Genomic DNA, 14,942 nt, shown 5'->3' with positions numbered 1-14,942 from the left:
GTGAGAAATGTTCTAAATCTAAAAATGTTGGTTGGACAAAGTGTAGTAATATCAAGAACAATGGGTTAATTTACCAGACTAGTGACAGAATTCTGCTTCATAATCCTAATACATGAACTTTCCTAACCACTCAGATCACAGATTTGCCAAATTCTGAGACATGAATATTATAGAATTAGTCTCTTGCACTTTCTCTAAGACAAGCAGTCTAAATGCTCTGGCATTTAAATGTCTTTATTATTGAATTTAATGTGTCATGATATTATTTTCTTTATGTATTTCATCTTTGAAGATTTACAGAATATAGTTTAAAAGTTATAGGTAGGAGAACAGACATATCAGTGCATGGTTTGTAGGAATGTAGGTGAATGTCTGTGTACTGACTTGAAATGGTTTCCCAGATATATATTTTTTCACAGAAGATAACTAAGGTGCAGAGCTTTTTAAGCATTTTATAATTTCATGTATACAAATACTTATATATGTAAATATTTTTATATGTATAAATCTAAAAATAATATGGAAGTCTTGGGTTGGCCAAAAAGTTTGGTCGGGTTTTTCCGTAAGATGTTACAAAAAAACCCAAATGAACTTTTTGGCCAACCCAATAGTTGCCTTGTAGACAAGGGCATCAAGTTTCAAGGAGAGGTTTATTTTTCACTGAATATTCTTGCATATTTTTTATTTTTATCACTCTCTTGTATTAAAAAAATCAAAGTAAAACAGTAATAAAATAAATCTAAATAAATTAATAGGTGATTACATGATTATTGTAGAAAAAATATGTTAACTATATTACTTGGCAAAATTTACAATTTTTATTAAACGTTGACAATTATGATAACACCTGTTAAAGAAATTGGTCAATTATTTTATAAATTTAAGAGACAATTTTTTTCTGCATGCATTTGCTATAATAACACACCAATTCATGATTACACTGAAAATATTTTTATTAAACTACTTGGTGACTAATAAAAATATTTTCATTTTTGCATGTATTCATAAAAAGTAACCACTTGAGAATATTCCTTGTCTAATATGCAAATCTACATAGTGAAGATTTGCTTCTTTTTTATTAACATTCATGTAAATATTATATATTTTGCTTATAGCTCTTTTAATGTACCCTCTGACCTTTAACAGAAATATTTCTTTACAAAGAATTCTTGAGCATTACATTTCATGGTCTCATAACATGTCATTAGAAAATATAATTCATTCTTTATATCCTATAGACATACCTGAGAGATTTCTACCTTTCTTGGCTACATATTAACAGATTTTTCTCTTAAAAATGTAGAAAAGCATAACCATGGGATGTCTCTAAGGATTTATATTTAAATTATAATTTAACATCCTCAATTCAGTGAGTTTTGCTTCTAATATTTTAGATTATGGCTTTGTTATTTAAAATTGTAATCTTTTGCTATTCATATGCAATTTTATTAAAGATAACTATTTTTCACTTAACAGAACTAAGATAACCCATTCTAGGAAGATTTAGATCAAATCCATTTTATTTTGTGCAGTGAATTTCTTTAATCTGTCTCTCATGCTGAGTGGTAGATGGCATTCATGACCCCATTTCTTCAGCACTTTGCTATGCTTTTTCAGTGTCTCCCCATTTTGATATTTGAGTAATGTGATTTGATTTGATTTAACCTACAGAATAAGATGGAAATGACAGCTTATCTGTCCTGTGCCTGGGCCCAAAATGGCATTGTTTCTGTTTTCCTTCTCATCGTTTGGTCACCTCCAAGAGAAGCGCATGCCCAGACTAGCCAGGTGGTCTTAGGAGGAAGGTGAGAGAAGCAGCACGGCCTCAGCTAAGCTCCCTCATCCCAGCCTCAGCTCAAGCAAGCATGTCTGTGATCAGCAGGGCACCCCCTCCACAAAATCCTCAAATACTTGAAAATAAATGCTTATTGTTATACACTACTGAGTATTGAGGGCTTCTTTTCTAAAACAGACCTTAATTTTTAGAGCTGTTTTAGGGTCTTAGCAAAATTGAGCAGAAAGCAGAGAGAGTTCCCGTGTGTCCCCAGCTCCCACATATGCAGCCTCTCCACTGTCAACATCCTGCAGCACCAAGTGGTGTATGTGTTATTATCAATGAACCTACATGGACACTTCATTATTACCCAAAGCCCATAGTTTTCATCAGGGTTTACTCTTGGTTTTGTATATTCTATGGGTTTTGATAAATGTAAAATGACAAAAGAGAAATTTTGAGTTAATTTTTATAAAAAATGTAAGGCCTGTGTCTGGGTTAATTGTTCTATATGCAGATATCCAGTGATTCCAGCACCATTTGTTGTAGAGACTATTGTTTATATGTTGACAATAAAAAATCTTCAGAATAAATATCTGGAGAAAATTATCTTTTAATTAGTGAGTTTTAAAAATATGAATCCTACTTCTTTTGAATCTAGTAGAGATGAAAAATTGAATAGGATGAAATAAATAAATATCAAAGAAATTATGCAGGAAATTAATAGCAATAAAAATATTCACCTAAGAGGATATTTCTAAAAGAAATCATCAATCTTTTGAGCAAGTGTGTCAAGGTAGATGTTGAGTATTTGTAAAGTTTTTCTTGTTTGTTTTTTTTAAGCTGACATGATAGGAGATCTTGACTCAAAGAGTTAAAGTTTCAATGAAGTTATGTGTGGAATAGCTACCAAGACACTGAAAATAAGCTACACAAGTCACTCAGATGTTTTTTCTGCCACCATCGTTTCTAAGACTTCTACCTTAATCCAAAAAATATAATGAACTAACATTGGCATCCCAGGAGGACACTGGGAGAAGCCAAATGCCACACTGTAGGTTTACTCAGTTTACTCAGTCTATGGAATCACCTAAGTGATGAAGAACTAAGGCCTGCCAATAGCCACACTCATGAGCTTGGAAGTGGATTATTCAGTCCCAGTGACGGTTCATATAAAGCCAGCCCCAGCTGAAAGCTTAACAGCAACCTGCTGAGAGCCCCTGGGCCTGAACCACCCAGATAAATTGCTCCTGGATTCCTGACCCACAAAAATCTGTGAGACAAAAATGTTCATTTTTTAAGCTGCTGAATGTTGTGGTGATTTGTTATTTAACAATGGTAATGAATATGCTGATAATTAGAAACTTAGTTCAAATCTTCTTTTTATTTTATTGTTAATCTATCATTTACTTGACATACTTGTTCAAAATGTACAGAATTATAATCCAAAAGCATGGACCATTATTTTTGATTCACAAATTAATTGATCAAATGCTACATATTTTCAATATTTGTTTAAGAAAAAAGAGCATGCTTGTTTCTATCTTATATGTAATTTTCCACCTGATGTATAAACGTCAGTGAAGAGGACCTTTTGCAAACCCTCTCAAAAGCAAATGAGGAAAATATACCTGAAAAACACCAGACAAATATGGCAATTATTGAATAAATAAGTAGATATTAAAACATTGATTTCATTATTATATTCCAAATATCACAATGATATCTTATATTGAACAGGCATTTACTTTTGCTCTGAAATGCTTCACTTTATATAACGGAGAATTTTTTGCTTCAGAAACACTGATTATTCCATTGTGAGCTGTAGTATTTTCAAAAGATAAAAGATGAGAAAAAAATCTTTAAAGAAATGAGATTTAAATGTAGATGGCACCATATAAGAATCCCATGCCGTAAAATACACAGGAAAAAAAAGGGTGAAATTGCTGTCTGTAGGAATAAAATAGTAGCATTTTATGGGTTGGGGAAGTTTTATGATACTACCTAATGATTTTCTTTGCTTGGCCAGTGTACGAACGCTTCGGCATCCATAGTTTTCCATGTCTAAATTGCTAGTCTGCTTGTTTACGTGGCTTTCCTCCAGTTATTTTATGAACCTCAGGCTTATTAGATTTCACTGTTGAGAATGCAGTTTCCTCAGATTTAAGGTGGCCTGCATCACCTCAGTGTGGATCATTTCTTTCATGCTGTGCTTCTGTTTAATGACTGAGTCCGTGCATCACCAAATACAGTGGTGAGTTGGCAACTACATATTTTGTCTATTTCATTTATGGCTCAAGAAGGAATCTTGAATGCCTAACTCCACCACAACCAAAGTTACTTAAAGAGAAGGAACTGAAAGCCAGGGAATTTAAAGAGTTTCTCCAAGATCTCTTCGCTCTCTGTTAAATGTGGCTTGCTTTACTCCAAGACACACTGGATAAATTCACAACTAAAATTAATATAGGTAAGACCCCCAAATTATCTACATTGACTATATTAAACAAAAAATGTGTAAACATATAAAAATTATATCTTTAAAAATCCCAAAATTAATTGACATGGGAAGACAATGTAGAAAAAATTACTTAAAAATCTTAATTCTTAGATCTAAAAACAGAGCCCCAGAGGTATTAAGTGAGTGATCTGGCATCACACAGCTGGTGGAAATTCTGGAATTATAATTTTAATACATTCACATAAGTTTAGGCATAACAGGAATTTTTAATTCAATGTCTTGAATCTCTAAATTTTTCTAGTAGCCTCTCTGTCATAATTATATATCTAAGTATAAAGCAAAAATAACCTATTATTCCATTACAAATCTATTTTTTTAGAAAGAAAAAAGATAACCTATATTTTGATTATAATAAGAAATGTTAAACATTCTTTTTTTATTTATTTATTTTTGGCTCTGTTGGGTCTTCGTTTCTGTGCGAGGGCTTTCTCCAGTTCTGGCGAGCGGGGGCCACTCTTCATCGCGGTGCACGGGCCTCTCACTGCCGCGGCCTCTCCCATTGTGGAGCACAGGCTCCAGACGCGCAGGCTCAGTAGTTGTGGCTCACAGGCCCAGTCACTCTGCGGCATGTGGGATCTTCCCAGACCAGGGCTCGAACCCATGTCCCCGGCATTGGCAGGCAGATTCTCAACCACTGCGCCACTAGGGAAGCCCCTAAACATTCTTTATAAGGCTCTTTTTCAAACAAAAAATTGGGAAAGGTACCAATGAATTCTAATAAAGTAAATATTAACTTTAAAAATATTTTCAATGATTAAGTTATTAACTTAAAAAATTTGTTCTGTGGTCTGTGTTAGCAGGGTATGAAGCAGTTAGTGCGTTTTAGAATAAGTTATTTGTGATTTTAACATGGCAAGAAAAGTACTATTAGCAATTTTCACAAGATGTAAAGGAGATGATCTTGATATGATTATATAGAAAATTGCTCAACATGTCTTGTGCTCTAAGCAGAAAAGCACTCTGCAAGTAATCATTTAAGACCTCAAGATGAGATCCGAGGACACAAAAGACATATACACATACCCCCAGTTCCTGCCAAAGATGGGAATTGATGTGATCCAAATAATGATGCAGAAGTAACATGGTGTAACAAGGAAAGACATTAATTGAAATAAGCAACAATGGTGAGAGAGATGGAAGGAACATAAGTGTGAGTTTTGATTCATTTTCAGTTTGTAGATGGGCCAAATCTTTTCAAGTTTATGATTTATTAAACATTTGAGGGATCAGAGGACTTAGAAACAGTATTATTTCTAAGTGTCAACACTGGCTGCATTTTTAATGTTTATTTTCAATGATACTCTTTCATTTATCACTCTTTTGTCTCTTTTTATTCTCTTTGATTTTCACTCTTCTTCCCTCCCTATCTCCCTTCCTTCCTTCCTTCCTTTCTTCCTCCCTCCCTCCCGCCCTTCCCTCCTTCCTTCCTTCCTTCTTTCCTTCCTTCCTTCCTCCCTTCTTCCTTCCTTCCTTCCTTCTTCCTTCCATGTATAACTGCCATCATTTCTTTTTTTTCTTCTTATCCTTCTTTCTTTCGTACGCCCCTATTTGAGAAGATTCAGTAATTTTTACCAGTGTAAAAGTGTCTGCCCAACTAATGCCCAGTTCTCATACACTGACAACATTCAACAATGGATATTCCTCAAATTCTCAGCATGCTTATTTATTGTTATTCATCTTAGGGCTGCTAGATAAAATACAGCATGACAGTTAATTTTGAATTTTATATACAAAACAAATCAATTTTTAGTAGAAATATATTTCATGTAATATAATTTGGCATTCTTTATTTTTATCTGCTAATCTGGCAACCCTAATTTACTTAATAAATAAATTAAATGTCATGTGAAATAATAATAATAGTAAAAATCCACAAATCCAGTCACATGCTTTTTGTCCTCATACATCTGAGTTTTCTGGAATAGTGTAAATTAAGAACATGAGCTTTAAATCCAGATAGTTCTGAGTTTGAATCCTAATTGTGCGATTCTGATCGAATCACTTCACCTCTCCAGGCTTGTTTTTCTCATTTAAAATACAACAGTAATAATAGTAAAAGCTTCAGAAACTTGTTAACAAAAATTAAATGGTATTATATGTAAAGTAAGTGGCAAAGGTAGTTCTTGTTTGTAAGATGCTTATTTCAAAAATGAAATTAAATGAAAGTGTTTAAAATTCCACCAAAATGCTAGAATACATACCTTCTCTCTCTCTTAAAAATACACCCATTTATTTCAGATTCACAGGATATAAGACCATTCATTCATTTGTTTATACACGAGGTATGTCTGTCACTTAAAAAGGAAGTGAGGAGGTCACGTACAGAGCTTACAAAATTGCAAGTCAGAACTTGGAGCACTAAGAGATAGTTTGAAAATACACTGTAGCAAAACAGACCAACCTGAGCCAAGATTAAATTCATCGTTAAGTACTGAACTGTCAGTCAGGCCAAGTGGCAAGTATGACAAAATACAGAAATACTGCTTGTCAAGGACAGTAGAAAACAGTTTATTTACAAGGTATTCATCCAGAACCTACTGCAAACCAAGATTTTACTCTGGTCAGACTAGGTAAGGTCCCGGTTTCAAGGAATTCACAATACAGTCTTAGAAAAAGAAACCTGAACAATCATTTTAAAACAATGCCATAAATATAAAGATAGAAATGGCATTATTCTCAAATTACAAGGGTAACTTCTGGAGAAAGTGATCGCTGAGTTGAGACTTTAAAATTAGCAGAAATAAATGGGAGAGAGGAAGATAAAGAAAACATATCAGGACACCATGAGTAAAGGGTCAAGTGCGTGGGTCCATGTTGCTATCAGCAATTAAATACCTCTAATCCTAAAATGTGATGGAGGAAGCATCAAGAGATAAGGAGAGAATCTACTATGTTCAAAGCAAATTAGCAACAATATATGTATTTTTTAAGAACTCATTAACATCTGGATATAAATCATAATTTTGCCATTTGGGGCAATTTTCCAGCCATTGAAGACTCCATGTAGGAAAAGAGAAAAAATGTGGATAGAATGCATGTAAAACAAGAAGCACTTTATGCTCTAGGGGTGGGAGTAGATGATGCCACACATGTCAGTGGTGACTCACAGAATCACAGGTTTTAAAGTGTTGAAATTTGCCTGGGATAGCCACAGAATATATATGAAACTGACATTCAGATTTAACATCTGAGGGTTAAGGGATGGAGTCTTACAGAACAAGCTAGTTAGGAGAAAATTTAGTACATTAAGAGATCGTTGAAATCCTGAAAATAGATAAGAATCGTTCCACCTCCTTCTCCCAAGAAAACATGTAAAGGCAAAGGGAAAAATTCAATAGATTGAAAAAGAACTTTTAGGGAACTCATACTTTTAAAACTGTGCTAAGCTTTCCCTTCTCTCCTCTGCCTGAAACATTCAATCTTTTAAATAGGGAAAAGCATGTAGGCATCTTGGGGAGGAGGGAAGGAGTGGGGAGGAGGAGGGGAGCTGGCGGCCTGAGCAAGGTGAGTGAGACCTAGCCTGGCCTGGGGTCCCAGAGCCAGAGCCGTGGTGAGTGTGTGTAGAAGGGCGGCTGTCCGGGCGGTGGTGGGGATGTCCTGTTAGGGAGTTTAGATCCAAGCAGCATGAAGAAGGGCATCTCCACGATGGGTGCCCTTGTTCGTTAGGATCTGGGGGATGGCGTGAAGCAGCCCAGCACCGATGTCAAGAGTTCAGGTGGGTTGAAGAGAACATTCCTGGAGGGGAGGGTATTGGAGTGACATTTCAGAGAAGATGTGAGTGAGGTGGGACACACACCCATTAGAGGATGTCAGAAGGCAAGGGTGTGTGGGGAGGTCGACCACACGAGGGCAGCCTGACCCTGCTTCTCACGCCCTGCCTGTAGGGAAGGGGGTCTGGGAGCAGAGACTGCCTAGCGAGGAGGGTCAGAACCTGAGGGCTGGGGAGGCAGCTAAATGGGGCAGCAGAGCCTGGCGTCCTGCAGCTGGAGCCAGGCGAGACGTCCGTGGGGAGGAGGAACTGGCTGTGCTGATGGAGGATTAATCATACGTAGATGGTGATTTGAAAAAATATTAATAATTAAATGTACTAATAATTCAATTTATAAAATAAATAAATGCAAGAATAATGAATACCATTGTATTGAAAATTTGCTAAGAAAGTTGCTAAACAAGTAAAATTTAAAAATTATCACGAGAAAAAAAATTCTTGTAGCTTCGTATGGTGACAGATGGTAACTTATTGTGGTGATCATTGCGCAATGCATACAAATGTTGTCTTTATGATGTACACATGAAACTAATAGAATGTTGTATGTCAATTATACTTCAATTTAAAGAATTCATGAGAGCCACACTTCTCACTGTCAGAGAAAGGAATATAAATATTTTTTTTAAAGAAGCAAGTTAAAATGAACACTGTGGATTTGGATGGGAATTGGAAGTATTGTTAATGCTTGTCTTCAATATAAAGAAATGGTTGAAAATACCTCAGCTGTAAATGTGTATATTTTTTGTATAACTATATATATCTATATACAGATATACACATATACCTATATATATCTATATATAGATATACACATATACCTATATGTACACATATTTATGTGTGTGTATATATATATACATATGTGTGTATATATATATATATATAATATATATATATATATGTATATATATATATATATATATATAAAATGTGTGTGTCTATCCACATTCTCTAGCTCTGTTTGCAGAGAGGGCCTGGTAGCAGATGCACACCAATAGCAATGAGCTTGGCTAATATCCACTTTTATCTTCTAAATAACATTCTCCAACAAAAGAAATTAGAGTTTCTTATAGACAGGGCTGATTTGATTCCAGGGCATGAGGCATGGAAAGAACAAGTAATTCATGGTATGTATATATCTCTTACCAGAAACAAGGAAGTGCTCAAAAAGTGATGGGTCAAGAGAAGGGTGTTCCCACTGGGCAACTCTGAGACAACTGGAGAATCGAATAATTAATAATAGTAAGAAATTGTAACTCACTTGTCAAGACTCTCAAGAGAAGACTCTCATAGAATTCTATCAATGCCTACCATGCAATGAATATGATTTATTGATAGCATATGCTTATAGATGGATATCAATACTTGGCAGTATCAATCTGGGGCAATAGGCATTTTCAAAGATGAAATGTGTAAACTATCATTACAGATCAGCATTAACAGCACTCACAATCAATCTTGAAGATAAGGAATACTAACTTTGAACCAAGTAAAATATTCCTTAAAAAAAAAATCTCTTTATCTTCAGTGGATCTGTGTTTCAAAAAATAATAATTATTATTTTTTAATTTCATTAATAAGAAATTGTGGAAACCTGTTCATATAAGTACAGACAGACCTCATTTTAGTGTGTTTTGTCATATTGCATTTCGCAGACATTGCATTTTTTAGAAATTCTTCAATTTCTCAGTTCAATTTCAAATTCTTCATGTGCAGCAATATTGCATCAAATAAGTCTACAGGCACCATTTATCCAACAGTATTTGCTCACTTTGTGTCTCTGCATCACGGTTTGGTAATTCTCACAATATTTTAAAGTTTTTATTATTATTATATTTCTTATGGTCATCTGTGATCAGTGATCTCTGATGTTACTATTGTAATTGTTTTGGGGCACCATGAACCACACCCATATAAGACAGTGAACTTAATAAACGTGTGTGTTCTGACTGCACCACTGACCAGTCCTTTGCCGGTCTCTCCCCCTCTTTTCAGGCCTCCCTATTTCCTGAGACACAAAAACATTGAAAGTAGGCCAATCAATAACCCTACAATGGCCTCTAAGTGTTCAAGTGAAATGAAGAGTCGTACCACTCTCACGTTAAATCAAAAGCTAGAAATGATTAAGCTTAGTGAGGAAAGCATGTTAAAACAGAGAAAGGCTGAAAGCTAGGCCTCTTGTGTCAAACAGTTAGCCAATTTGTGAATGCAAAGGAAAAGTTCTTGAAGGAAATTAAAAGTGCTCCTCCAGTGAACACAGGAATGATAGGGAAGTGAAACAGGCTTATTGCTGATATGAAGAAAGGTTCAGTGGTCTGGATAGAAGATCAGACCAGCCACAACTTTCCCTTAAGCAAAGCCTAATCCAGAAGAAGGCCCTAACTCTCTTTAATTCTATGAAGACTGAGAGAGGCAAGGAAGTTTCAGAAGAGAAGTTTGAGGCTAGCAGAGGTTGGTTCATGAGGTTTAACGAAAGAAGTCCTCTCCATACCATAAAGTACTAAGGTGAAACAGCAAATGCTGATGTAGAAACTGCTGCAAGTTATCCAGAACATCAGGCTAAGATAATCAATGAAGGTGGCTACACTAAACAACAGATTTTCAATGTAGACAAAATACCCTTATATTGGAAGAAGATGCCATCAAGAACTTTCATAGCTAGAGAGAAGTCAGTGCCTAGCTTCAAAGCTTCAAAGGACAGGCTGACTCTCTTGTTAGGGGCTAATGCAGCTGGTGACTTTAAGTTAAAGCCAGTGCTCATTTACCATTCTGAAAATCCTAGGGCCCTTAAGAATTATGCTAAATCTACTCTGTGTACAGACAGAGTATAAGTGGAACAGCAAAACCTGAATGACAGCACATCTGTTTATACAACATGGTTTACTGAATATTTTAAGTCCCTTGTTGAGACCTACTGCTCAGAAGAAAAGATTGCTTTCAAAATATTACTGCTCAGTGACAAGGCATCTGGTCACCCAAGAGCTCTGATGGAGATGTACAATGAGATTAATGTTGTTTTCATGCCTGCTAACACAACATCTGTTCTTCAGCCCATGGATCAAAGAGAAATTTTGACTTTCAAGTCTTATTATTTAAGAAATATATTTTGTAAGGCCATAGCTGCCACAGACAGTGATTCCTATGATGGATCTGAGCAAAGTAAATTGAAAACCTTCTGGAGAGGATTCACCATTCTAGCTGCCATCATGATTCATGGGAAGAGGTCAAAATATCAACATTAACACAGTTTGAAAGAAGTTGATCCCAACCCTCATGGGTGACTTTGAGGGTTCAAGACTTCAGTGGAAGAAGTAACTGCAGATGTGGTAGAAATAGCAAGAGAACTAGAATTAGAAGTGGACCCTGAAGATGTGACTGAATTGCTGCAATCTCATGGTAACACTTGAATGGATGAGGAGTTGCTTCTTATGGATGAGCAAAGAAAGTGATTTCTTGAGATGGAAACTACTCCTGATGAAGGTGCTGTGAAGATTGTTGAAATGGCAACAAAGGATTTAGATTATTCCATAAACTTAGTTGCTCAAAGCAGAGGCAGGGTTTGAGAGGATTGACTTCAATTTTGAAAGAAGTTCTACTGTGGATAAATGCTATCAAATGGCATTGCATTCTACAGAGATATTTCTTCCATGAAAGTTTGTTGTCTTATTTTAAGAAATTGCCACAGACACCCCAACCTTTAGCAACCACCTGATCAGTCAGCAGCCATCAACATCAAGACAAGACTCTCCACCAGCAAAAAGATTATGACTTGCTGAAATCTCAGATGATGGTTAGCATTTTTCAGCAATAAAGTTTTTTTTTAAAGTATTTTTAATTAAAGTATGTACATTTTTTTTTAGACAATGCTATTGCAGACTTCATAGACTACAGTATAGTGTAAACATAACTTTTATATGCACTGGGAAACCAAAAAACTTGTGTGATCTGTTTTATTGAGATATTCTCTTCATTGTGGTCTGGAGCCAAAGTCCCAACATGTCCAAGGTATGTCTCTGTACCTATGTATTATCCCATTTCTATATCTTAGCCATAAAATATTTGCCAATGTCCATTCTAGGTCAATTACATATTTAAGTAGGCATTAATCATTTTACAATACTGAATGCAATTGTGCAAATACATATTACAGATGTATTTCCCAAACTATAAAATAAAAAAGAGGAATATCTGAAGGTACTGAAGTTTAATCAAATCATTGTCTATCAGCATGCTCTACTGGAGTTATGATAATTTATCAGTGTTATAATTGATCTATTACAGTTTACGTCCCCCTAAAATGATCTTTCACTGAATATCAGGGGATCTTTGAAGATGAAGAAGGAAGAAAGAGGGAGGGGAGTAACCAAATGGGACTAGAGTTGCTGTTGCTCTGTCCGCACCAAAGATTTAAATGAGTCAATCAGAGTACCTACTATGTACCTAGCACAAGGATTGTTGTCAGAAGGACTTATCAAGGACATGCTGTGTGAATGGGTGTTTGAGGTGGCATCCAGTAATATCAGTTGTACCGAGCATGCTGGTCGCTTGTTCCTGACCATAAAATTAGAGGATTGGCTGCACCATTTCCAATTTTCATTCTCTTCATTATACTTCTGATAATGTAGAACTAACTTGGAATTATTTTCAGGCAATTGATAAAATAAACTCATATTGAATTAATTCATATTAACTAAAATATGTAAATTAAAAAAATTTATTTTCCTGGTTTTTGTATAATTGAGAGATAATGTAGAAATATGGACACTCTGTGAACTTTGGACTCAAGTAGACTTTGGGTTTAATTCCTATTGTCCTTAATAAGATCTGTGAGTTTGTCTTTACCTATAAAACTGGAATAAAAATTCCTTCTTTATATTGTATGTATGATTATATGGAATAATACATTTAAAAGATCTAGCATCATGACGATGTCGCTCATATCTGACAGGTCATGCCTGACAGTTCTTTTTCTTCATTTTGTGCTTATTATGGTTGTTCCAATCCCAGTCTCTTTTGATTTTTTACTTACTATGCCTTGATTTTTGTAAAACTTATGTCCACCTTACTTCCTCTTTTTAAATTAGTTTCCCTTTTACGTCTCTTAAAATTTTAGATTTATAGCTGCTCCTCTACATTTGTGATCCATAGAGGATATTTTCTTAAAAGTCAAAGTGTACAATATGAGATGTGAACTCCTGGAAGAAAGCATGTTAATGTTGCCTTTCACCTTAGCCTGATGGGAAAGTTTAAATATGAACAATTCATGATTAAAAATGAGGAGTTAATGACTAAATTGCCTAAGGACAAAGAAAAGGAATTTGATAGATAAGAAATTTACTATGTTTTCAGAAAGAAAGCCCTTGTAATAATTATGCTTATAAAAATACCTTGAATTATATGAATTAAAAAATATTGTATTGCTGTCATTTATATTAAATAGAGTATAAAAGACAGAAAATCAACTTCACTGTCAGTGAAGAGATCCCATGTCCCCCAGGACACATTCCCTAATGTTGAGAAATGGATGGATTGGAGGCCAGAAATAGGGCAAGAAAGAAGTTATCTCTCATAACATAATTTATCAGAATATATGTTAATAGAGGTTTAGAATTATTATTATTAAATAAAGAAGAACAATTTATTACATTTAAAGTTTCTTTTTTTTTTTCAAAATTAACTTCCAAAATGTAATAATCAGCAAGAGGAGCAATAATACACGGGTAAGGATTCTTGAATTACACAGATCAAGGGCTGAATTACAGGATATTTTTAAATGGTTGCAAAAAAAGTAATAAGAATAAGCAAAGCAGAAGCAGGAGCAGCAGCAAGAGAGACCATATACAGTCTCTAAAGCCTAAAATATTCACAACCAATTCTTTACAAAAAAGTTTGCAGGGGCTTCCCTGGTGGCACAGTGGTTGAGAATCTGCCTGCCAATGCAGGGGACACGGGTTCGAGCCCTGGTCTGGGAAGATCCCACGTGCCGCGGAGCAACTAGGCCCGTGAGCCACAATTACTGAGCCTGCGCGTCTGGAGCCTGTGCTCCGCAACAAGAGAGGCCGCGATAATGAGAGGCCCGCGCACCGCGATGAAGAGTGGCCCCCGCTCTCCGCAACTAGAGAAAGCCCTCGCGCAGAAACGAAGACCCAACACAGCCAAAAATAAATAAATAAATAAATAAAAAGAAGTTTGCAGATCTCTGATATAGGACGTATATTTTAAGAATAATTATATTAATTTGTTTTTTTAATTTCTGAAGTGATTTTATAAATAAGATCTTACAACTCATTTTCCTTTTGATTAAGTGTGAAAATGGGGAATAATATCTGCTTTACCATATTTAAATGTCATCATTTAAATGACATTTAAATGACGAGATAATTATCAGATTAAGCTTGGGACAGAAGAGGTAGTTTAAAGGCAAGAATCAAGATGAGGTCACCTCAGGACTATGAATAGTGGAAGTCAAAATTGGGTGAAAGAGGCAGAAAGAAGCCGAGGTTTCATCACTTACTAGATGTCTGGGGCAACAAGTTAGTTACCAAAATTGCACATGCATATACAGACACAATCAGAATCAAACAACCATAGTAAATGCTCATAAATAGTTCTTAAACAAATATCATCCTTTTATATATTGCAGTTTAGAAAACATTGAAGCCTATAGTTTATGTTTAGGTTCAATTGAAACCAATGAGGTATATATCTTTCTATAATAAGAAAAAATATAATGATGTTGCATTGATATTAACTCATATATTTACAATTGTTACCTGAATTATCATAAATTTATTGTTGGTATCTAAATTATTGGAGAAATGAATTCTGTGAAGTGAATTGTTTAGCATGAATTATTTGCAAAATAGAAACCAGTAACCTGA

Source organism: Balaenoptera physalus (assembly GCF_965194825.1).
Source record: "Balaenoptera physalus genome assembly, chromosome: 1".
In the NCBI taxonomy this organism is placed as follows: Eukaryota; Metazoa; Chordata; class Mammalia; order Artiodactyla; family Balaenopteridae; genus Balaenoptera; species Balaenoptera physalus.
The sequence above is the reverse complement of the archived record's forward strand: the minus strand, read 5'-3'. Positions refer to the sequence as shown.